A 22,432-nucleotide genomic window follows, 5' to 3' on the forward strand; every position below is an offset into this window, starting at 1 on the left:
CTCATGACTATCACTTATTCCTGACCCAACATAGAATTACAATCACTATACAAACACAACGTGAAAACACTCTTGCACTGGTGGTGGACATAATATAGTTGTCACACATGGGATGCATTGCACACAAAATGCAGCAGCCAGACTCACACTCAGGCTCCCACCCTGCACACACATCACCTCAGACCTCAAAGTGCTCCACTGGCTCCCCTTCCACAAACATAATCTCTTCATGCTCCTCACACACAGTTAGTAAGTCTCACACAATCTAGGTCTCACATACCTTAACAGCCTCATCAATTTCCAATCCCCGACCACAAGCCTATGTTCGGCTAGTCTTCTACTCACTGACATGCTCTGTATCCACAGATCCAGAGCTGATGTCTACACCTTCTTGTCACTCACGCCCAAACAATAGCATCAGAGCCATCTCCCCACTCCCTGGATTCCGCGAGAAACTGAAGACAGGGCTCTTTACCTTGACCTCAGACTTGCCCAGCGCAGTGCCCTCCCATCTAATGCCTGGTACTCTCTTTAGTGATTTGGTGTGCAAGCTATTGTCTGATTATGCTAAGGAACTTTAGTGTTATAACTTGGAGACCAGTGGGTGTATCTGCTTTCCGTGTAAGCTTAGAACGCATTTAAATGCATAAATGTATTTGAGCTCTTACAGGTTCACATTCTCTGTGAAAACCTGTGTTAGATGCGCACCATTAATTTCTCTTGGTACCCAAAAATTTATATGTTTGCATCAATTCACCAGTGATCAATATAGTAAAAATGATGTTGCTACTAAAATAATATATTTATTTCAGAATATTCCTCTTGCGCTTAAAGAAGCCAGACTAACTAAGATCCAAGCTAAATGGAATTCTTTTATTTGGGCCTCAAAAGGCATAAGAATTTCATGGAAAATGCTCCATAGAAAAAAAGGCAAGGGTGGACTGTGTGCTCCAGACTTGAGAGTATATGCCTGGACCCTACTATTGAAGGCAGGAATAAGGTTATTTGATACCCTAGGGGGGGCAGAAACAGACTTTATGTTTCAAATTATGCTATCTGAGATTCAGGGAGGGTCTCATGCATTTATGTTTAAGTTTAGCGACATGCGTTTTTTAAAAAAAAGTGCGATTAAAAGTCCTTAGAATCATGGCATATGTGTGGGCCAGAGTCAGGAAAGCGCTGAACATTCCATATTATTCTGCTATGGCTCCAATCTGGGACTCCCCAGGCTCTCCAGAATGGACTAAAGACTTATTATCTATAGCCCTGCATAGCGCAAACATCAAATTATGGGGTCAGTTATTCCCATAAGGGAATCTTTTGAGCTGGGAGGACATTTCTGTTCTTACAGATAAAAATGTATATAAATTTAAGTATCTACAAATTAAAAGCTGGACACAGGCTGTGACAGAGGACAAAGGCGTCAAGACTGTTTTGGACGAATTCTTATTGAAGAAAACAAGAATCCTCAAAACATCAGTGCTTTATTGGACAATTCTGGAGGGAGAAGATGGAGAGTTTGGCCTTCCGGAACAACTTTGGAGGGACCAAGTTTTGGATGCCGACTTGTAGAATTTATGGCAAATATCTTTGACTTACTACATCTTACGGTTTCACCTGCCAATTTAAAGCGGAATCACTTGTTTTCTCTCCATAGAGTATACTGGTCTCCGGCTAGGCTGGCAAACTTTTCGAAGGGGCCTACTCCCTGTTGTCCAAAATGCAAGCTGGAAAAAGCAGATGACCTTCACATGTTTATGACCAGTCCCGCACTTAGAGAATTTTGGTTTGAAGTACAAGAAGGTATGAAAGCCCTTTATGGGTATGAAATACAGGTTAGTACGCAACAAGTATTTTTTGGAATCCCTTCTTACTATGAGGAAGTACCTCAAGATGGTAATTAGTTATTTCTTTATTTAATTATCCTAGCGCGTAGGGAAATCTGTAAATTGTGGGTGAGTACTATTACACCGTCATATGTAGATTGGATTAGGGCAATTAGGCATGGATATAGTGGTCTGGAAGAGAAGAAAGCATTTTGGACACCTTGTATTAATTGGCTAGATGGACTATGAACAACTTTGTCCAATGATTATGCCTTTTTGGGGAATGAACCACCCTAAGATTAGTTTAAGGGTCTGGAAAATTGGGAGACTGAGCTGTTATCATGGCGGTACCGTGAGATATATTCTGGGTGTCTGCAAAAAGAGCATCCATAAAGATTCTCGGTATAATCAATACTGAAAATATCTTTCTTGGTGTATGAGGACAAAAAAAAAATCAATTCACCAGTGACACAATATTGTAACACATCAAATGTTTGGGCTCTGAAGGTATTATTGGGCTTTGGCTACCCCAGATTAGAAGATATCCGAATAGGTAAGTGAAACATGACTATCATTCCAGTCACACTGTGAAGATATTGTCTTCAGCTTTTTTCTCTAACCTGTGCTTCCCTACCTAGCTCCATAAAAACATTACCCTCTTTAGTGCTTTATGTTGTGTTATTGCCATTTGTATACTTAACACTCTACAGCTGGTACAACAGTGAAGTGGTTTAAACTTTTTCGATCTAATTCTTCTCAGCCATTCTCTTGCCCTGCCACACTCTTCCAGTGACCCTTACTTTATCAATATCCCAACCTCGCCATCACCTTTCTTTGCTCGCACCCTTCATTAAGCCTCCGTCTGAGCCTTCTCCTACCTGAACATTTAGCTCTACCCATTTCACGTGTGCCACTCATCTGCCCTTTCTATCCCTTTCCATCCCTTTTCTGTCTGTGCTCTGTCCTAAAAAATATTGTCCTCCACCATTTACTGCTGCTCTATTGATCTTCTTTCCTGACCTCCTAGCCTATTCCTCAACTCTCCTCTTTATTTGTGTATGTATGTAGGTATGTATATGTATGTGGCATGTAGAACTTGGATGAAAGGGAAACAAGAAAACTTTGCTCCGCCTCCCTATCACTTGCCCACACTCTAACATCTACCAAAGTAGAAGCGGAGGACCAGCCCGAACTCTGCTCTCCGCAGCACCCTCTTCTACAGACCTCCTGGAACCCGTCCCCATGTCAGCAAATCCATAGACGACTTCATTGCACACCACACACTCACCTCAAAAGACTAACTACAACCTCCTCAGCTGTTAATTTCCACCTGGACAACCTCGATGACCACCTTACAGGAGAACCTTGCCTCCAGCAGACTGAAACAACTGGTCTACTCTCCAACCCACTCAGCAGGACTTCCGCTCAACCCCATCTTCTCCACAAGCAACAACATCTCTGTCTGCCATACCTACGAACTACATTGGACGGACAACCACTACATCCGCTTCTCTTTCACCAAACCCGGCAACCACTACACCGGAATGTTGCAGACCCCAGTCGACCCTGCTCAACTGTACCACCCTCACCAGTGATGATACCCTAAGGATCATGAAAACCATCCATTCTGAATCCCTCTCGTACCCCTGCCCCCACCTCATTTACAACTGAGCTGGTGTCACCATGGCCACCTCAACTCTGCCACACCATCAACTTCTCCATCAAACCCTCCACCTTCCCTGAAGACTGAAAACATGCAGAGATAACCCCCCTGCGGAAGAAACCCTCTGGCAACATGACGGACTTTGAGAACTACAGACCCATCTCAATTCTCCCTTTCCCAGGCAAGGTAATCGAGAAGGCCTTCAAAGCACAACCTCTCAATCTGGCTTCAGGATCAACCATAGCACCAAAACTGCACTCCTCACCAAAACTGATGACATCCACACTCTCCTCAACCGAGGCAAAGCCTCAGCCTTCTTCCTCCTGGAACTCTCTGCCACCTTTAACACCGTCTCCCACCACACCCTCTCCACAAGACTTCATGACGTGGCATTTGAGTGGATCCGCTCCTTCCTCACCGGCCGAACCCAAAGAGTCAGGCTCCCACTGTTCTCCTCAGAACCTACAGAGATCAGCTGCGGAGTCCCCAAAGGCTCTCTCTGAGCCCCACCCTCTTCAACAGCTACATGGCCCGCTTACAGCAAAATCAGGAATCACAGACTCAGCATCCAAAAGAAATTGCAGTGCTTTCAGAACACCTCAGTCAGACTTATCCTGGACGTTCCCCACCGAAGCCACATCTTCAGTCGCCCTAGAGACCTCCACTGGCTCCATATCAATAAAAGAATCACCTTCAAGCTCCTCACGCACGTCTACAAAGTCCTCCACAATACCAAACCTGAATACTCAAATACCTCAACCACCCTCTCTCCTTTACACACCAACTAGATCTCTCTGCTCCACCCACCCGGCCTTGGCCACTGCCCCATAGATCCTCAGGAACTCGACTTGAGGATGATCCTTCTCCTACCTTGCTGCGGAGACCTGGACCTCCCTCTGCATCTCAGGCAAGCACTGTTACTGCCTCACATTCAGAAAGGGCCTTAAGACCTACCTCTTCAACTGTACAGCAGAATCCCCACCCAACGCCTTGAGACTCTTACCATTAGCCATGCTCTACAGATGCCTGATTGATTGATTGACTTATTGATTGATTGACTGTGCTAGTAAATAAACTAAATCCCGTGCGACTTGACACCACTGACTGACAACAATAGGTCTGGATCGTCTATCGGAAACTTCCTAAACCCACCCTTTCACATCTCATCACAGGGTGGGGTTGGGTCAGTGAAGCTTGCTGACCCACCTCACCCTGTGGTCAGATATGAAAGGGTGGGGTAACTGCTGCTGAGTGGCATGCAAACTTGTTCAGTCTGGCCTTGAAAGCAAAATGCCCAAGGATGTTTTTAATGGGCGCGCTGGATGAAGGTGGAGAAATGAAAGCATCATCATGGCGCTGTGAGGAAAGACCAGGGCTGTGCGTGGATAAGGCCTGCTAGTGCTGAATCTGGCACATCCTCGCAAAGGGGCATGCCTTGGTAAAATGCCTAGTAATGTAATCTTTGTGTTTATTGTGTTTATTTAAGCTTCTAATCTAGGAAGCTATGAAAGGAAAGGGGCTGAACCTCTGCTCCCGTATATAGGAGCCGCTGCTGCCAGGTACCGTCAAAGCAGAGGAGCCTGCATGCTGAGTCTTTCTGGGCATGTCTGATCATGGTTCTTCTGTGAGAAATGTTCTCCACATTTAATCTCCTGTGCTTCCATTTCTGATAGTCCACAATGAGAAATAGGCAGGGCAGGCATTACATTAGCCATTAGATAGGGTAACATCCACTTGCCATTCCTCCAGCAGCGACTCCTGTACAGGCTCATGGGCACCACCCCCTTTCCTTTCATATCTTCCTAGAATAAAAGGTTAAGTGAACATAATTTAAACAAAGGTTGCGTTACTAGCCATTTTTACAAGGCGTGCCCAATGCAATCATTACCATTTTACTGCAATGTATGAGATTCTCTGTAATTCTGGATTACGTGCACTAATCATAGGATTTCTCTTCTTTTGTCCTTGATGTTTGTACAATATAGTGATCTATTTTTATAAACTCAGGGCCCGATTCACAGAATGAACTTAAGACTTAATCCTAAACTTACTACTGTTTTGGTATTCACAGAATGCACTTACTACTTTTGGCATTCACAGAATGCACTTACTACTTTTGGCATTCACAGACTGAACTTACTACTTTTGGTATTCACAGAAGTTAGGATTTTGTCTTAAGTCTGTCTTAAGACAAACTCCTAACTTCTGTGAATACCAAAAGTAGTAAGTTCATTCTGTGAATACCAAAAGTAGTAGTAAGTTTAGGCTTGAATCTTAAGTTCATTCAGTGAATCGGGCCCACTGTGTGGAGTCTTTTTGTGGTGTATTCATTGTGTTACTGTGTGAGTGTGTTGCACAAATGCTTTACACATTGAGAGTAATCTGCTTGCTCTGCACCAAGCTACCAGAGGGTGAGCGAGCGCAGGTTATCTTTGGTGTGTAACTGACTCAACCTGACTAGACTGGTGGGCTCTGCCTGGGTGAGATGCCTACCTTAGCCAACCTGAAACCTAATTTCTAACAGTGAGACATTGAAAAACATGTACTGTATAGTCACTGTTAGTCACTGTACTATGAATGTCTTCCTCTGGGAAGGCAATGTCTATGGGCCCGATTCACAGAATGAACTTAAGGCTCAATCCTAAACTTACTACTATTTTGGTATTCACAGAATGCACTTGCTACTTTTGGTATTCACAGAATGTACTTACTACTTTTGGTATTCACAGAAGTTAGGATTTTTTCTTAAGTCTGTCTTAAGTCTGTCTCTAGTTTGTCTTAAGACAAACTTAAGACAAAATTCTAACTTCTGTGAATACCAAAAGTAGTAAGTTCATTCTGTGAATGCCAAAAGTAGTAAGTTTAGGATTGAGTCTTAAGTTCATTCTGTGAATCGGGCCCTTTGTTGTCTTGTTGGGAACGCTCCTCTCAACCTCTAAGCACCAAGTAATCATCTATGCCAGTCAGCAGAACCCCGTGTGTGCCCATGCCACTCCTTCCCTGCTCTCAGCCTCCCATGAATACTGACCTAATTGCCCAGTGCATGACTGACCCTGTAATGTAGATGTGTGTGTAGCTAGCAGGTCTCTAGCAAGGACAAGGCTGCCTGTCATCTTGCATATGTCGACACATAAGACAACTTGTGGTAGCGCCCGACCCCTCCATGACCTGCGCCTCCTGAACTTCCTGAAGTGTAATAGCTGTCCTTTACATCGCACACAGTGCTTAATTTGTAAAAGAAGTGGGCCCGTGCCGAAGCTCTAGTCAGAAGCCAGCGGCCGGTACAATTAATCATTGGTGCGCCGAATATCAAGGCTACCTAGTATTAAAACTATGCGATGCTTCTCTAATCCACTGCTAGACTTTCTGGGCCCGATTCACAGAACTAACTTAAGACAAAATCCTAAACTTACTACTTTTGGTATTCACAGAAGTTAGGATTTTGTCTTAAGTTTGTCTTAAGACAGACTTAAGACAGACTTAAGACAAAATCCTAACTTAAGTCTGTCTTAAGTCTGTCTTAAGACAAACGTAAGACAAAATCCTAACTTCTGTGAATACCAAAAGTAGTAAGATTAGGATTTTGTCTTAAGTTAGTTCTGTGAATCGGGCCCTCCCTGTCCTTTTATCTCCCTCCTGCAGGTTCCTGCTTTCTCCCATGGTGATGGTTTTGTCTTCTTTCTCTTTCTCCGTCTTTCTGCTTTGTGTTTACTTCTCTCTTATGCTCGCTAAATGACTGATGAGGAAAAATAAGTGCTGATCCTAAACACATGAGTACAACTACTGGCTCATATTAAGAGCTGTACACTTCTCTTCAGCTGAGGAGATGTTGCTCCTACTGATTTCATAGTAAGAGTACGAAGGCAGCAGGAGCTAATTTTGTTAAATAAATAGTTACATTATTTTTTTAAATGGGTTGTCGACCTTTAAACTGTAATTTATCCCATAGTGTACCTTGTGGTCTGAGCTCCCACACCTCCCCGTATTGTGAGTAGGCCACCCAGTACGGTTTTGCATTGCATTGTGGAACTTGCAGTCCTATGCATACGCTTATAAAATCAGAACTACAAGTCCCAGAATGGTACCTAAAGGTTTGAGTGGGCTGAGCTGTTCAGCAAGAACCTGGTAAAGACTTAGGGGCCCCTTAGTATCACAGGCGGATCGCCACCGCCCGCATGGCGTTGGCGATCCGCCCGTGATCCGACCCCGCCCACCACCCATTTCCCCCCACCACCCAATTCCCCCCGCCATATTACTATAGCGGGGGGACCGCGGTGGACCGAAAGACTGTCCGCCACTTTTCCGCCCTGTCAACGAGTTGACTGGGCGGAAAAGGGTTTAATATGGTGGCGGTAACACCACCAGCCACATTACCATGGGTGCGGTAACATGCCTTTCTGTGGCGGCATTGTCGCCACAGAAAGGCATGCAGGAATAGACTGCGGGGACCCGTTGCGGGCCCCCAGGGACTCCTGGGGGTGCACATTGGGGGTACCTATGGTACCCCGCTGCCGTTTCATGCACAACATGGCAGGCACCGCGTGGTGCCTGCCATGTTGTGCATGGAAGTGCACAACATGCCTTCCTGGCATTGTGGTGGGCGGTACTGAGTGCACCGCCCGCCACAATGACAGGAATGCAGGATGCACCTGCCACTGTGGCAGGCGCATCTTAATTGCCCCCATGGGACCCCCTTATGGCGGGTGGTCCCGTTTCCCTATAGGATGGCGGGTGGACTTTCCTAATGACCCCCTTAGCAGGGTAAAAACTATTGGCGTACCAAGGAAGCAACAACTACGAGTGCCTTTTTTTCACGAGCAAAATAAAGTAACGAAGACGCAGGAAACATAAATATCAGAAATTACATCAAATTGATCAATAAGAAACAATAGGAAGATTTTAAAAGGCTGCAAGGCACCAGACATAGAATCTGTTGTAACATGATAATGCAGAGCATCAATCCGGACTCTAGGTCGCTGTCTGTCCCACTTGGGACCCAAGGACCCGGGCTGAGTCTCCCAAACAAGATGTGAGAGGCCCCAACACAGATCTCTTGTCAGCTGTCTAATAATATAAATAAAATAATAGTCAATAGTCAGCTGACTCTTGGACTTGACCCGCCCTACACAGCACGGGCACTGGGCACACCTCAGGAGACTTAGGCTGAGGCCCACATTTTGGTCACAGCCAGGCTTTATTATTTCAAAAAGACAGTAGTTTAGCAGCCTCAACCCTAATAATGACCCTGCTGCTGAGCGGTCTGCCCAATAGTGGCATCAGATCACACCAGCCTGCTGGCTCTGTGACGCTCCGGCTTGGCGCTGAAAGTAAAGTAGTTTGACCTGTCCGGCGGGCACCACAGTGGCTCACCAAGACCCAAAATTAGTTAAATCAGTGAGAAGACAGTGTGGCAGCTCAGAATATGAATCTGATGATCATGACTGCGCGCGCGCAAAAAAAGCAGCACATTTTTATCAGGAAGCATGAGCAACTTCTACCTCGCTCCTGGCTAGGCCCTGACTGCTTCTTTACAGCGAGGGCAATTTAGTGGGCATGGTGGCCGGCCGCAGCGACGACTCTGAGGCTCAGATGCACACTGGACTGGTGTGCTCAAGACTGTTGAGGAACCATGGCGGCAGCCGCCGGTGGGGTCGGGTCCGGTCGCAGGTATCATTACCACGGTTGAGGTGTGATGCCATTGGCGCCATCAGCCAAAACGTTCTCATGAACCCTGTCACCTGGCTATTAAATTGTGTCTGAAAAACTCACATTTTTACCTCATTTGGCTGACAGCCTTGATTGGGCACTGACTCCTGACGTAACGTCAGTAAATGTTCAATAATGCCAGCGCAACTCTGTCCGGTATCATTGTAGCATTGTTGCAAAAGCAGCTCTAGCTGTGAACAGCTAAGCCAGCACCCAAGCCTGCCCGGAGCAGCGCGCACTGGGCTGCCACAGCTTTTACAGTCAGTATGGTGCATTACCCCCTCATGGGTCCTCCATGTCTTAGTCCTTACTACATGAAGCAGTTCTGCCTCCACCCAGCCAATCACAACGCCAGTATTCACAAACTTACATAAGCCCTACCCACTTACCGCCATGCCTGTTTTTTCTGCTGTGACATCGGTCGGCACGCTGGTGCTCCCGGTTCCTGTTTCCTGATCTAGATCTTCAGTACGGTGCCGCAAGTGTATAATTTGCAGTTTTTATGTATTCTGCATTGTTTCTTGTTATTATATTGGCGTGGCCGCTCCTGTTCTGGGGTCAGGGACACTCCCCGGTCATGTGCTGGGCTGGGGCGGGGAGTTTTATGGTTTCCTGGCACCGGGTCGTTCCGGCGCTGGGGCACTCGTGCAGCGTCCGGCCCCCGTGGCCATTATCCATTATCTTTTTGATCTGTGACTGTGGGTGGAGACTACAGGGCTGCCCTTTTTTATTTCCTTCACCAGTCTCACCTTTTCGTGATTGGGGGTTATGGGGCAGTATTTATTGGAGGTTGCTGGGCACTTCCTTTCATTTTGTGGTGAGTTGTGGTTTGTTTGACACTGGATTTCTCGCCATGAGTGTAGGGGCTTCTTCACCTGAGCCTGCTAAAGTGATTTCAAAGCAGCATAATGTTCAGGAACTGCAGGAGGATGACGTCTTGCAGATTTGTTGCGTAGATTTACAGGACTTGATTAACTCTGTGGTCCAGTCTACGCTGCTGGAGCCTGCAGCTAAGCGGGCTAAGGATGATGAGGAAGACATGGACAATTCCCCTAAGGGAAAGTACGTCCAGGGCAAGGTTTTTTCTGACATGCTGGTCCATATTCCAGAGGTGTTTGGGTTTGACCCTAAATTCCTGGCTCAGGAAGGATTTTACGCACAGTATAGTTCCTCTGTGGTGGATGACCTCCCCTTCCATGATGTCCTGAAGGATATCCTCACAAAAGAGTGGCTTGAGGTGGATAACCAGGGTATTCCGTGATTCCTGGGGAAGCTGTATCGCCTGGTGGACTTTGATTCCCAGTTTCCTGCGATTCTGAAAGTTAATTCTCTTTTGTCATCTATGGCTACCTCCTCTTCCTCTTTGTCCTCAGAGCAGGCTTCCATGTCTGATCCGGTGGAGCGTAAGGTGGAGTCTGCTCCCAAACGTTCTTATGCCGCGTCTCACTTTGGGGTGCGTGCTAGCACTTATGTGGCTTATGCATCGCAGGTCCTGCTTAAGGATTTCGAGAAGCTGTTTGACTGTCTTAAGGATCAGGGGGACCCTCAGTTGGCTCAAATTGAGGTCTTGGCACAATTCCTCTCGTACGTCACTTTTGATTCCTTGTGGGCTTACCCCTCGGCTGCTGGGGCAGCGGGGGCTGGAAGGAGGCTGGAAGGAGGTCTCTGTGGACAAAACATTGGTGTCATGAGGCTGCACAGAAGGCCTTAGTCCATAAACTGCCTTTTGAAGGTCTATGTCTCTTTGGGGATGCTTTAAATACGATGGTGCAGTGCTCTGCAGAGGAAAATAAGTTGTTTAAGCCTTTTCAGCCTGCTCCTAAGAAAAGGTCTTTCTTCCAGAAGCAGGGGTTTCAATGGTTTTTGTCCTCTCAGCCCTTTTGTGATCAGGCCTGTGGTCAGGGGGCCGCGTTCCATTATAAATCCCGGCCTCAGCAGCAACAGCCTCCCTCTGGTGCAGCACAGAAGTGACTATGCCGCTGTGGGGGCTTGTCTCCGTTTGTTTCTGGACTGTTGCTCAGGTTTAATTTCTGACCAATTGGTCTTGTCTGTCATCAGGTGGGATTACCAGATTCCCTTCCGGGCCCTCCCCATCTCGATTGTTTTCTGGTTATCCCATTGTCAAGAGACCCCGTGCGATGATCTGCCATATTGTCCGGTGTTGCCATGTTGTTACGGAAAGGGGCAGTGGTGCCCGTTCCAGTGGAGGAAGTGGGCCTGGGGTTCTATTCCTGTCTGTTTCTGGTTCCAAAGCCCGATGGTTCCTTCCGCCCCATATTGAATCTCTGTTACCTGAACACATTTATGCGGTTGATTCATTTTTAGATGGTCAAGTTGCAGCCGTCAGCCCCCTCATCCAGGAGGGCGATTTTTGGGCTTCCCTGGACTTAGAGGACGCCTATTTTTACGTTCCGGTCCATCCTGCAAGTTAGCGGTTCCTGAGGTTTGCAGTCCAGGGGATGCATTTCCAGATTCAGGTTCTGCAGTTCGGCCTCTCCACTGCTGGACTTTTACCAAGGTATTGGCTCCGACTGTTGGGGTTTTGCAACATCAGGGATTCTCGGTGTTTCACTATATTGATGATTGTTTGGTCTCTGCTTTGTCTTTTACTCAGGCTCTTCTGGTGGTGGCGGCTACGTTGTCCCTGTTCCAGGAGCTGGGGTTCAAGGTGAATTTGGCCAAGTCTGATCTGGATCCAGTTCAGAGACTTCAGTTTATCAGGGGTCTGTTGGATACCTCTCTGGTGGCGGTGTTTCTCCCTCCTGTTTGGATCCTTTCCCTACAGACTCTGTTGCGGGATCTGTTGAGTTGTCCCTCTGCCCGGCTCGTGTTTTGTTGCGGGTCCAGGGATTGATGGCTGCGACCACTGCTGTGGTTCCTTGGGCTCGCCTCCATCTCAAGCCCTTAGTGACTCAACTGTTGGCTCGGTGGGACCCCTCCTGGGAGGATTAAGAGGCTCTGGTTCCTTTCTCTCCTGCTCCGATTCAGGTCTTGGACTAGTGGTTTTGCACTCTCAATCTGGAGAAGGGGGTGCGGTTTTGTCTTTCTCCTCCCCTTTTGTTGACGACGGATGCCAGTCTTTGGGGTTTGGGGACCACTTTGGGAAGCCAAGGGTCAGTGGTCTCGGGGCACGGCGCCCGTTCCTCAAACTGGCGGGAGTTGGGGGGCATCTGGGAGGCGGTGCAGTTCTTTCAGGTTCATATCCTTGCGACAAATCTGTTGATTCGTACCGACAACCAGATGGCTCGTTGTTACCTGAACCGTCAGGGGGGGGACCAGGTGTGCGTCTCTGAACATGTTGGCCTCCATGATTTGTGCTTGGGTGGAATCTCATCTGTTGGCCTTAAGGGCGGTGTATATTCCAGGACAGTTGAAATTTCATGCGGACGCTTTCAGCTGCAACCTTCCATCTTCTGTCCTGTACCATCTCTCTCATCCTCTGTTCCAGTTCCTTTGCCTTCGGTTTGGGACTCCATGGATCGATCTTTTTGCATCTCCTCACAACTCTTTCCTTCCCCGGTTTTGTTTGGCTGTGCTGTGTCCTCAGGCTTGGGTGCTGGATGCTATTTCGATTCCCTGGCATTCTGCCTTCTCTCCCATTCCCCTCCTCCCGAGGGTGCTGCAGAAGATTCGGGGGGGAGAAAGTTTCGGTCCTGTTGATTGCTTCTTTCTGGCCTCGCCGCCTTTGGTTTCCTCTCCTGTTGCGGCTGGCGGAGGGTTGGTTTTTCCGGCTCCTCTTCAGTTTCTGCTCCTGTCTCTGCCTTTTCTTTGTCATTTGCAGCTGATGGCTTGGCTCTTGAGCGGTTGACGTTGAAGTCTTTGGGCTGTTTGTCTGTGGTGGCTCGTGACATCTAGTTGTCTCGCCGCCCTTCGACCCTTAAGTGCTATTGTCATCATTGGGATTCTTTTGTTTCTTGGTGTTCTTCTCATGGGGTGGATCCTGTACTGGAGGTTCCTACTTCTGTGTTGTAATTTATCCGAGATGGCTTTTTGAAAGACCTTTCCACTTACATGTTGTCTGCTTGGTGGGCGGTGGTCCGTGCTTGTCAGGGTCCTGGGGCCTCCTTGAAGGGTGATGCCCCTTTGGTTAGTCGGCTGCTTTGGAGCTTTCGGCTTAGTCAACTGGTTTCTCCTGTTCTCATTCCTTCTTGGGATTTACCTACTGTTTTGCGGGGTCTACCGTTGCTCCCTTTTGAGCCTTTGATGGAGGCGGATTTGTTGTGGCTCTCGGCTAAAGTGGCTTTCCTCTTGGCCATTACCTCCACTTGCCGGTTGGATGATTTGGGTGCCTTGCTCATTTAGTTTCCTTATTTGCAGTTCCTCTTGGATCAGGTCGTTTTGCGGCTTGATGCAGCTTTCCTGCCTAAGGTTTCTTCGAGTTTTCATTTGCAGCAGTAGGTGACTCTTCCTGATTTGCATGCTGAGTTTAATTCCCTTGTTCCCCCTTCCTTGGATGTTCGCAGGGCTCTCCAGATTTACATCCAACGTTCCCTGGGGTTCCGGATTTCTCCTGCCCTGTACGTCTCCTGTGGTGGTGTGGCTGAGGGGAAGAAGGTTTCCACTTCGACGATCAGTCAGTGGGTGCGTTTGGCGGTCTGCCAATCTTACAAGTGTTTGGAGTTGCCTCCTCCGTCTCATGTGCAGGGTTGTTCGACGCATTCTGTGTCTGCTTCCTGGGCTGAGGCGGTGGGGGTCTCCATTCAGGGGATTTGTAGGGTGGCCACCTGGCAGTCTCATCACACATTTGTGCGACATTATCGGCTTGATGTTTTACATGCCTCTGCTGACAGGTTTTCTGTTGGAATCTTGAACGCTGTTGTTTATTGATCTTATATTGATTACATTTTTGTACTCTGCATGGATAGCTGGTGTCCTGAATTTTTTATTGGTTCTCTGCTTGTGAGTTCCTCACGTAGTAATGACTGGGATGGGGAGGACCCATGAGGGGGTAATGTCTTGTTACTTACCGGTAATCTTCATTACCCCGATTAGAGTCCTCCCCGTCCCAGTCCTCAACCCTCCCTCCCTCCCGCTGTGTTTGTGTCGGAGTCTTGTTGATAACAGGCATAGCGGTAGGTGGGAGGGGCTTATGTAAGTTTTTGAATACTGGCGTTGTGATTGGCTGGGTGGTGGCAGGACTGCCTCAAGTAGTAAGGACTGGGCGTGGGAGGACCCTAATCGGGGTAATGAAGATTACCGGTTAGTAACAAGACATTACAGTACCGCTCCGGCTTGACAGCTGAGAAGACGCTATCATTCATGAATTTGCATTTCAGTGTAGTGATGGGGTCCACCATACTGAAATAAGTTAGTTTAATGCCTGATGCGTGGTACTTGACACTGACAGGCCTGTCATTCTTGTTGTTTCTGCCCAAAAGCTGCTCCTAGAGCCCCTCTTTACGATTATTAAATATTTGCTGCACTGAGTAAGACTCACTGTGAGCAGACGAGGTCCTGAGGTTGGGGCCTGGCTGGTTGGCATGTTATGGGACTGGGTCAGTAAACCCAGGGTGAATATGCTTTCAGTGATGAATGACACCCGTGAGCCAATATTTAGGTGGGTTCCCCAACAATGAATGGGTTTGACTAATCAATTAAATCAGTATCTTGTGTCCCTTGTTAAAATAAGAAATCAGAGTACTGCAACGGATTGACTTAGAACTCTTGGAGTTGGAATTTAAATCAACCCAATAACAGTGAAAAAGGGCCTAAAGACACTTTAGAAATGGCACTGTAGTATCTTTTACAGATGAAATTCTATTAAAACATGAAGGTGAGTGGCCATGTTTGGCCCTCAACTGAGCAATCACGGCCAGGTATTTAGAGGTAATCTGCAGGGATAATAAAACAAGTGCTAACAAGGCCATTTAGAATAGCTTTTTATTAATGCAATTGCTTGTTACTCCATGAGAGATGATTGGTGTGTTTGAGAGAAAGTGTGAGTCCTTAAATGTGGTGGTTGACTAGTAGATAGGTAAATATGATGACTAGTTATATGAATTGGGTGATTGTCAGTGGGAAGCTTGATGCAAATGGGTAAATATGAGTGGGTAGGTGAATGATGTAAGGTGGAAGAAAGTGAAATAATTGTTGAAGGTAGGTAGGGGAATGATGTTGAGTGAATAGTTGAGTGAATAACTGGGTGGGTGACTGTGACAATGCTAACGTGGGTAGAAAAAAGCTTGTTAAAACTAATCCCAGGTGGTGAACTCTGCTCTGTTTGCGCAGCTTGCAGCGTTTCCACATGACCAAGCGTACTGCACTATTTGGGGAACTCCGCGTAGTGTGGCAAAGTTTTCTTTGTCACTAAGCGGACCTCCGCGAACTCCACCCAGGCTGATATGCAATCTGTTGCCTCCAATAACATATTTCAATGACTGAAAATACAACAGTGAGAGGGTAAGGCAATGTGAATAAGTGAATGAGTGGGAGGGTGGTTTGATGAGAATATATGATAGTGTGCCTGAATGAGTATGAATGAGTGGGTGAACAGCAAAATATGTGTGGTTGGAAGTATATGGTTCAGTGGGGGAATGAGAGTGTATGAGTGGATGGATAAATGTGAGATGATGAGAAATTGTGCTGAACATACCCTGGAAATACTGGTGACGGCTTGAAGAGAATCTGGTCAGTCTCAGGCCTCTTGCGTTTATTTGGGTCCGAAGGCTGATTGGACTAATGCATTCACTAAGCCTTCGGACAAGGCTGATGATCTGTATTTGACCCCATGGTTTGAACTGTGGCACTCCACTCAGCCTCTCATCCTCTCACGCTCGATAAAGAAAAAACTTTTGAGTTGTGTAGAAATGAACATCTGTGTTTACCCTATGGTCGCAGCCAGACTCTACCTGAGAAAATTAGGTGTCAGATTTGATCTCTATGTTCAATTGCGTGTTGCAATTCTGCGTATAGACTTATGGTTCACCACTTTTTGCAATCATCAGCACCTCTGCATTCCTCTACATCATTATTGAAGGGAATCGATTTTATTTTGGTGTTATGAGTGTTCTGGGAGTAATGACAATACACCACTAAGCTTTTGGACCTCTTTTTAAAGTTGTTTGACCATGTTTGGATGTCGGACCTAACAACAGTATCAGACACAGAGGAAAGGATGCCACATGGATCATCTGCTACTGAGGAGAGCCACGTCCTGAGAATCTGCAGTAGGAAGCAAAGCAAGACAAGTATGGATGACTGGGGTGAAAATATTTAAAAAACTTTAGAAAAGGGAAATATGTATTTTTCAAACACAAAAAATACACATTAGCCCAGTAGATCGTGCTATAGGCTACTTTGTATACGAAAATGCTCCTTGTCAAAGGATAAATGCAGCCACTCACAGTGAAGTTAGCCAAAGTATCAAGTGGCCTGACTCACTCACCCATGTTGTGTTCTGGGGTTTGCAGAAGAAAAATGTCAATAGCATAATATCAGACCAATCGATGAAGACGGCTGCCTGAAAGGCCCTCTAGTAAGTCATTTATACATATTAAATATAATCAAAAGGATAAAAAGATAATACCAGACTTAAAAGGATGGTTGTAGTTAGGAGAGTGCAACATTTGTGTAATATGCTTTTGCATAGTTCTGTAAACTGATGGAAAAATTATACAAAATTACACATAATTAGGTGAATTAGAAATCTGTGTTGTGTCCGTGCATTTGTAGTTATTTTTGACTGCCAACTGAGCGTTTGCTCTAAATTCGTGCAGCGAATGATTCATTATTATGTGAAGTTGCAGAGAGGTAATTTTGTTATTTTCACATAACAAGCGTTGCCAAAAATTCCTGAAATTGTGCTAATTTTGCCACCGTAATTTAAATTATGCCCAGGCCTATTTGAAGTTCTCCAGTGAAAACGCAGCCTGAATACAAGCAGGACACCTGCAAGGAAATTACTCAATGGGACCAGGGTTAGATTTGCTGAAATTTGAAGTGAAATTATAGATTTTCCATGAATGTCTGTGGGCCATTTGACAGAATCACTCACTGTGGCTTCAGAGGTTCACATGAACTTATCCCACTCAACCAATATGGAATAGGTAATGTAGTGCGGTTAGCACTCTAGCAGACGCACGTACGCATCCACGCATCCGCAGGCCAGGCGTGGCCTGCGGGGTCCAATAAAAGAAGGACGCGCGCTCGGGCACGTCACTTCCAAATGAGACGAGTGTGTGGTTTACTGGCTGACGTTCCGCGCTACCGCCCCTGCGCACGTGGCCATGCTGGTCGCTTAGGCCTACCCACACACCCTCACCACATTGGCGACGAGGGTGGGATACCGACCCTCGCTCCCTTCATCGGGTGGTACCACCCGCACCAACCCGCGGTGCCTGCCGCGAGGATACCAACGTGCCATCATTCCGGTGTGCCCGCACCAGTGACCATCGGAGAAAGGAGTCGAGACTGCCTGACGAGGCACACGTGGCACCAAACACACGCCGAGGTGTATACAGACACTGCAACACCGCAGCTGGTCGACCCGCCAATATTCGGGCACCGCCGCCATGGTGGATGAGGCAGCGGCACCGATCATCAACATCCCGTTCCAGCACGCTGCTGCTGGAGTGCTGACGCCCTTCAGTGAAGCGAGTGACCCATCTACAGCATCACCCCGGTGGAAGGTGTGGCTAGAGAGACTTGAAAACTACTTCGTCGTCACTAGAGAAACGGACGACGCGGTGAAACGATCACTGCTCCTTCACTATGCTGGGGACGAAGTCTTCCGACTCTTCAAACACCTGCCCAACTCGGTGGGGGTAACCACATATGCTGCTGCGGTCACCGCCCTGAACAACCACTTTGACCCTCAACTGAATGTAGACTTTGAGGTCTTCAAGCTGGGGCAAGCCCGCCAACGGGAAGGCGAATCCATGGATCAATTCCACACTCGGGTCCGGGAACTGGCCAGTTCCACGGACGAAGACCAGCCCAAGGCCATCAGGCGCCAACTGATACAAGGGTGTCGGGACAAAACGCTGAGGGGCCACATCCTAAGAAAGCCCGGAATCTCACTTGAGGACATCCTCGTCCTGGCCAGAGCTCATGAACTGTCAGATGCCAGGGCCACGGCCATGGAGCAAGCGTTGCATAAGACTCCCGCCAAACCGGAAACGACCAGGAGTGAGCGGGCTGACGCGGTACGGGCACGACCACGTGGCCCAGGAAGAAAAGGAGTCTGGCGAGACGCACCACAGGGCCGGTGTGGATACTGTGGACACGAACCCCATGCGGCCAGAGACTGTCCTGCCCAAGGCCAAGTCTGCGGGAACTGCGGAATTCCAAATCATTTTGCAGCGGTTTGCCGCCGGAGGAACAAACACCCAAACTCGCAGAAGTCATGGACAACCGCCAAAGCGGTCCGCCAACTATCCATAGCAGAATCACCCCCGAGGAGGACAGACAAATTCCTGCCAACGTCGCAGGTTGAATCGGACTCTGAGGATGAGGAGGAGGCGTATGTAGTCTCCTTCGCCAAGGAACTAAAGATCAGACGACGGCCGCAACCGACATGTGTGATCCATGTAGGTGAGAGCGAAGTGAAGGCCGTCATTGACACAGGGGCCACTGTCAACGTTATGGGCCTACAAGAATTCAACAAGCTGCGCCCTCGCCCGGAAGTCTTAAACTCCAAGACCAAGATATTTGCGTATGGCGCCGACACCCCACTTCCTCTGAAAGGGAAAATAGTCACACCCATACGGGCTGACGAAGTGGAAGTAACCGCAACAATCCACATCATTGATCGAGAGGCTGACACGCTAATAAGCAGCCACACGGAGGAGGACCTGAAGCTCATTGCTTTTGCCAACCACATACGGAACCATCAGGTAGAAGAACTCCTGGAGCGCTTCCCCGAGCTGTTCAAGGGTCTCGGGTGCATCAAATGCGCACCGATAAAACTACACATCGACAAAACCGTCACCCCTACCGCTCTCCGCCATCGGAGAATCCCATTCCACCTGCGGCCGCTGGTGGAGAAGGAACTGACGAAACTCGAGAAATTGGGGGTCATCGAAAAGGTAACTGGGCCCACCCCGTGGGTGTCGCCCATGGTCATCGTCGAAAAACCCAAGCAGCCGGGCGAGGTCCGGCTATGCATAGATATGAGACTGCCGAACGCGGCAATCAAGCGGGAGAGACACCTGACCCCGACGATGGATGACATCATAGCAGATGTGAACGGCTCGAAGTGGTTTTCCAAGATCGACCTCAATGCGGGATACCACCAACTGCCACTCGCTGAAGAATGCCGCTTCATAACCACGTTCAGCACCCACCTGGGCCTCCGGAGGTACAAGCGCCTCAACTTCGGAATATCATCGGCCGCTGAGGTGTTTCAGAACACCATCAGGGAGCTGCTATCGGGACTGCCGGGAGTCATCAATGTGAGCGACGATATCCTTATTCATTCCGCCACGGCCTCGGAACACTACAAGCACCTGCGTGGTGTGCTGAAGAGACTAAGTGCACATGGAGCAACACTCCACAAGGAGAAATGCCAATTCTTTCAGCCCTCGATTGAGTTCTTCGGCTACGTGTTCAACCAGGAGGGGGTCCAGATTGACCCGCGAAAATTGAAGTCCATCAAAGATGCCCCAGCACCACAATCGCCCACGGAAGTGAGGAGCTTCCTCGGAATGGCCACGTATTGCGGCCGTTTCATCCCAGGCCTGGCCACACGCAGCGAGCCTCTCCGAGCGCTGACGAAGGCAGATGCCGCCTGGGCCTGGGGCCCCAAAGAACAAGATGCCTTCCGGAGCATAAAAGAGGCACTTCTAGAGAACGCCACCCTCTCATACTTCGATCCAACCAAGCGGACCGAGGTAATCGTGGATGCCAGCCCCGTAGGGCTCGGGGCAGTTCTGACACAAGAACATGAACCAGGAAAATGGACAGCCTTAGCATTCGCGAGCAAAGCACTAACTCCCACCGAGGCGAGATATGCTCAGATAGAACGCGAAGCTTTAGCCATCAAATGGGCCTGTGGACACTTTCACCTTTACCTGCACGGACAATCGTTTGTCATGGTCACGGATCATCAACCCTTGGTGCCACTCTTCAAGGGCACTGCCCCCCATCCACCGCCACGCATCGAAAGATGGGTGATCCAGCTCCAAACTTATGACATGGAAGTCATCTACAGACCCGGAGCCAAAAACCCAGCCGACTACTTGTCACGACATCCATTACCCCGAGAACCGGCAGCTACTGATGAGGAGTGTGATGGCTATGTTCATTGGGTGGCTCTCACATCCTGCCCCCAGTGTATGACTCTAGATGAAATCAAGGAGGCAGCAACAAAAGACCTCCCCTACATGCGGTCACTGCAGGCGGTGCAAGAAGGATCCTGGACGGACTACCTCCGGCCCCCCACGAATTGGACGGCGGCGGACAAGTCAACTCTCACAAAGTATTGGCAGATCCGCCATGAGCTCAGCTCCACGGAGGAGGGCATACTCTTAAGAGGGACGCGCCTAGTGATACCAAGGCGACTCAGACATCGGGCCACCCAACTTGCCCACGGGGGTCACCAGGGGGTCACCAAGATGAAGGCGCGCATGCGCGAGAAGGTGTGGTTCCCCGCACTAGAAAACACCGTGGATGAGTATGTCAAGAACTGCATGTCCTGTCAGTTAACCAGCGACCCGGAACGGCCAGTCCCCATCATCACGGAGGAAGCTTGCACGGCTCCATGGGAAAAGGTCAGTGTGGATTTTGGAAGCTTCCCCGGTGAGGGACATACTCTGGTAGTCATAGACTCTTATTCCAAATACCCCCTTGTGGAGAAAATACCATCCACGGCCTTTGTCCACGTAGGGCCAGCACTAGAAAAGATGTTCTCCCTTTTCGGCCTGCCAGGTGAACTCAAAAGCGACAATGGCCCGCCCTTTCAGGGAGCGGAGTTTGCCACCTTCATGACAACGCGAGGCATCACCCATCGGCGCATCACTCCCCAGTGGCCACAAGCCAACGGGGAGGTGGAGAGATTCATGCGAACACTTAACAAAATGTTTAGGATCGCAGTGGTCGAAGAGGCCGACCCCGAACAGAGACTGCATGAATTCCTAAGAGAATACCGCGGGACGCCCCATTGTACCACGCTGAGAAGCCCGTGGTCGTTAATGTTTCAAGGCCAACGTAGGGACTTCCTCCCTATGCCGCCGAGGCCAAGGCTGGAAGATAAGGAAACGAATGAGATGCAGGAGCTCGCACAAAGACGTCGATGCATGAACAACATGCGAACGAGCCACCGTCGCAGGGCCGCTCCAAGGCAACTACACCGAGGGGACCGGGTTGTCATCAAATATCGACGCCCAGGAGGGAAGTTTCGGACCTTCTACGAACCAGGGCCGTGGACAGTCACCAACACGAAGGGCACTATGGTGACCGCAAACAAAGAGGGAGAAGAAGTGTCAAGGAACTCATCCTGGTTCAAAATCATCACTCCAGCCGGCAGTGCAAGCGCCGGAGCACAGGAGGAAACCTCCGAAACACCCGGAGCAGCAGCATCAGAAGCGGCGAGTGGCCCTTCAGCAGACGTTGGGGGCCCACCACCAGAACTTGAAACACCAACCTGCTCCACCCCTGTCCGGAGTCAGGCCCACCATGGAGATCGAGGCTCGGGCCGCACACCCCGCTACAGTCTGAGGCCCAACCCTCGCCCTAACCAAAGACTCAATGACTATGTCTGTCACCTAAGCCTCTGAACCCAGCAACCGGGGAGCACGCAAGTACCATTCCATTAGTGTGTATCGTTTCATGAACAGTTTGTTGAACATTTTGAAATTGTCGAGAGTTGGGTAGAGATGTAGTGCGGTTAGCACTCTAGCAGACGCACGTACGCATCCACGCATCCGCAGGCCAGGCGTGGCCTGCGGGGTCCAATAAAAGAAGGACGTGCGCTCGGGCACGTCACTTCCAAATGAGACGAGTGTGTGGTTTACTGGCTGACGTTCCGCGCTACCGCCCCTGCGCACGTGGCCATGCTGGTCGCTTAGGCCTACCCACACACCCTCACCACAGGTAAGAAGTTATATGACGAGACGTGTGTTCACAAACAGTGCTGGCTTCTCTTGTTATGTCTTGTTGCTTGTGCCCGACCGAAGAGAATTACAATGGGCAATGTTGTTTGACCTTGTGTAGTATATTCAGACCAAATCCCAGAAAAAGAATAAAACACAAATACATGTGCAGGTTCTGTGTGAAAATACAACATGGCCCAAAAACGCCA

This window comes from Lissotriton vulgaris, chromosome 1_2, assembly GCF_964263255.1.
Source record: "Lissotriton vulgaris chromosome 1_2, aLisVul1.2, whole genome shotgun sequence".
Lineage (NCBI taxonomy): Eukaryota > Metazoa > Chordata > Amphibia > Caudata > Salamandridae > Lissotriton > Lissotriton vulgaris.